Raw genomic sequence first — 3,902 nt, forward strand, 5'->3', positions numbered from 1 at the left:
AAGATGTTTCAACATCTTTAGTTAATTTTAAAACTTTTTCTTTTAGTTCAGAGTTTTCTATTTCAGGTCTCTTAGTTTCAGATGCAAAAAACTTTTTGAGTTTTTTGTATTTGATACTAAGTTGACTCTTGACTTCTAGATGTTCTGATAGGTTGGAAACTAAGTCTTCTCTAGTGAGTTCAGAAAATACCTCATCAGAGTCTGAATCAGAAGTAGATTCTTCACTAGCATCAACTATTGCCATGAGTGCTATGTTGGCTTGCTCATCTTCAGAGTCTGACTTTTGATCAGATGAATTAGAGTCATCCCATGTAGCCATCATGCATTTCTTCTTTTCAAACTTCTTTCTGGGCTTTTCCTTCTGAAGCTTAGGACATTCATTCTTGTAGTGTCCAGGTTCTTTGCATTCATAGAACACTACCTTCTTCTTGCCAGATCTTCTGTGTTTAGAAGATTCTTCCTTTTCAGGTCTCTTGAAGTTCTTGAATCTTCTCTGCTTGCTCTTCCAGAGTTGATTCACCCTTCTGGATAAGAGAGAAAATTCATCTCCTTCTTCTGACTGGTCAGATCCTTCTTCTTCGGCCTGAAAAGCGTTAGCACAGTGTTTATTTTTAGATTTTAAAGCAATAGACTTACCTTTCTTTTGAGGCTCATTTGCATCTAGCTCAATCTCATGACTCCTCAGTGCACTTATAAGCTCCTCAAGAGATACTTCATTCAAGTTCTTTGTAATCTTGAATGCTGTAACCATTGGTCCCCATATTCTGGGAAGACTTCTTATTATCTTCTTAATGATCAGCTTTTGTGTATCCCTTGTCAAGAACTCTTAATCCAGCAATCAAGGTTTGAAATCTGGAGAACATTGCTTCAATTTTTTCATCATCTTCCATTTTGAAAGCTTCATACTTCTGGATTAGAGCCAGAGCTTTTGTTTCCATGAGTTGTGCATTTCCTTCATGAGTCATCTTCAAAAATTCAAAGATGTCATGAGCAGTTTCTCTGTTTGTGATCTTCTCATACTTAGCATATGAAATGGAATTTAATAATATAGTTCTTGCTTTATGGTGATTTTTGTACTCTTTCTTTTGATCATCACTCATAGCCTGTCTAGTGAGCTTGACTCCTTGAGTAGATACTGGATGTTTGTAACCATCCAACACTAGATCCCATAAATCAACATCTTTGCATAGAAAGTAACTTTCAAGTCTATCTTTCCAATATTCAAAGTTCTCACCATCAAAGACTGGTGGTGTATTGAATCCATTAAAACTACTACTTCCATTATTACCATTGTTGTTCTGCTCAGTAGGAGTTGGAGTAGTTGGATCAACCATTTTGTGTTTTATTCCCTGAATCTTTTCTCTAACACGGTTAAGTGTTTGCACCTAGAACCGGCACTCTGATGCAAATTGAAGGAAGGAAAACACTTAGAAATGGGGGGGATTGAATAAGGGTTATTTCAAAAAAGGGTAGATAAAAAATAATCACACAGTTATTTTTATCTTGGTTCGTTGTTAACCAAACTACTCCAGTCCACCCCTGATAGAGTGACTTACCTCAACTGAGGATTTAATCCACTAATCAATCTTGATTACAATGATTTTCCACTTAGACAACTTCTAAGTCTTCTAGAGTATACAGATCACAACTTGATCACTCGAGGAAATCCTTTTACAAAAGATGTAAACAAATATTACAAGAGTTTGAATTGCTTCTTAATAAGCTATAATCACCAAGTGATATTTCTCTCAAGATTAAGTTCTAACAATCACTAAGATATTACAATGTTATGAGGTTGAAGATGAAGTTTCTTGGTGTTTTTGTGTGATAACGTTTTGGCAGCGTTTTGGTACTTAGAGCGAGAGTGTTGTTGTTGCTTCAGCATCAGAACTTCTTTATATAGGCAGTGAGAAAATGTGACCGTTGAGTAGCATTTAATGCTTTGCATGAATAGTACACTGATGCATTTAATGTTTCACTCTTTTGTCAACTACCTTGAGTCATGCTTCAACTGCTTTTGCTGACTTTGCCTTTTGTAGCTTCTAACGTTCCTTTTGTCATTCAGACAGATTTGACGTTGTAGCCTTTTCATCTTGTACTTGCTTCTGGACTCAGATTATTAGAATAACGTTTGAATATCAGAGTCTTCAGCGTTGGCGCAGATGCAACTTCAGTCATTAGACTTGGGAAGTGCTTTGGAGCGTGTAATACGGTGAACTGACTTTTTATCGATCGAAATGTCGCGGTTAAGCAAGAGTCGCCACCGACTTTTATTTTATCCAAACAAATTCAGAAAGGCAAAAAGAAACAGAAAAAAAACCTTTTAAAGAAAATCTGAGTTCGGGGGGTAATTTATGCAAAGGGAAGGTGTAAGACACCCTTTGCATCCATGGTTTTCCATGGGCTCTTAATTGCTTTGCTTGCTCGTTTGTTTTTTAGAAGAAGTAGATGAAAGAAAAAAGTGGACTTTAGCTCGTAAATGAGCGTAGCCAGTTTTCGAAGAATTGTGAGAAAGAATATTAAAGATGAGCATTGCAAGGCAATTAGGGGCAATTACCTTAAACTCAGATAATAGGTCTCTTTTTAGCCTTTCAGAATGAAAGGGTCTATCCTTGCCATAAGAGGGCAGGAAGCCTTTCGTTTGGAGGTTGAAGGGTCATCGAAGCATCCTTTGCCATAAGACTGTCCCATGCCATAGAGGGGCAGGTAGTCTAAGGCAAGGATCAGAATAAGCCATTTTTCGTTAGGCAACCAGAAGATACCTCAGCCTTTCTTCGTAGGCAACTTCCGAGGGTCGAGGTCATTTTTGTGTATCGAAGGCAGCATCATTTAGGGTCGTATGACCTTTTAATTATCGAGGCAACAGGCTGAGGTATCCTCGTATTCGAGGGACATGGCTTATTCTGCAAAAAAAACACGAAGGCAACAGGCAACAGGCAACAAGGCAACAGAGAGGTTACCCCAAAAGGGTGCGTGTGTGCAACAATCACGTGATTATGTTCAGATATTTATCTTTTAATTAGTTATTCTAATTCAGTTTAAGGCTTGCACTCCCTAAGATTACTAACCACGCAATAATATAAAGCAATAAAGGGGAAGGGGACAATGAAACCAGCGGATCCCCAATGGGGTTTGACACAAGTAATAATAATAAAAGGCATAAAATAAAATGAGGTTTAGGGTTACCAATGACGTAGCTTTGGCAATTGATAAACCTGAAAAGGAGGAAGAACAAGAAGGCAAAGTATAGTGAGTGCATTATTAGTTCAGAGACAATCAGGGTTAACCCTAATAAAATAAAAGACAAATAAATTAATAATGATTAATAATTAATACTTAGCTTCGACTTGGATTTGATCTGATATGGTTAATAGGGCGCCTTTAAGGTTAACCCTGAAAGGCAAGGCAGAAAAGGGATGAATGCAAAGCGAACCCTAAAAGTAAAATAATCTAAATATAATTTAAATTGAATTAGAATTAAATTACTTAACTTCGAGGTTTGTTGAAGGCGCGCGCTCGGGACGAATCATGTTGCTAACCCTGATAATGCACAGAAAAGAAAATAAAATCAGTGTATGGCATGATCTCGTAAACCCTGATTAGGGTACGAATTTAAATAAGAAACCACAAATGATTTAATTAATTATTGGTCTTGCGACCTAATTAATTAAATCAGGATCAGAAGATTAAATTGAATGTAAAAATATTTTTTAGGAATTTTTTGGAGTTTTAATGAATTAAATATGAATTTTAGTATAAATATAAGTATTTTAATATGATTAAATAATAATATAAATAGATAGATAAGAAAAATAAACACATAAAAATATTTTCTTATAAAATTTTTGCATACTTTTATATAAGTTTTTATATACAAATAAGTCTAATTGAAACAAAACATA

The sequence above is a fragment of the Vicia villosa genome, linkage group LG3 (assembly GCF_029867415.1).
Source record: "Vicia villosa cultivar HV-30 ecotype Madison, WI linkage group LG3, Vvil1.0, whole genome shotgun sequence".
NCBI lineage: Eukaryota > Viridiplantae > Streptophyta > Magnoliopsida > Fabales > Fabaceae > Vicia > Vicia villosa.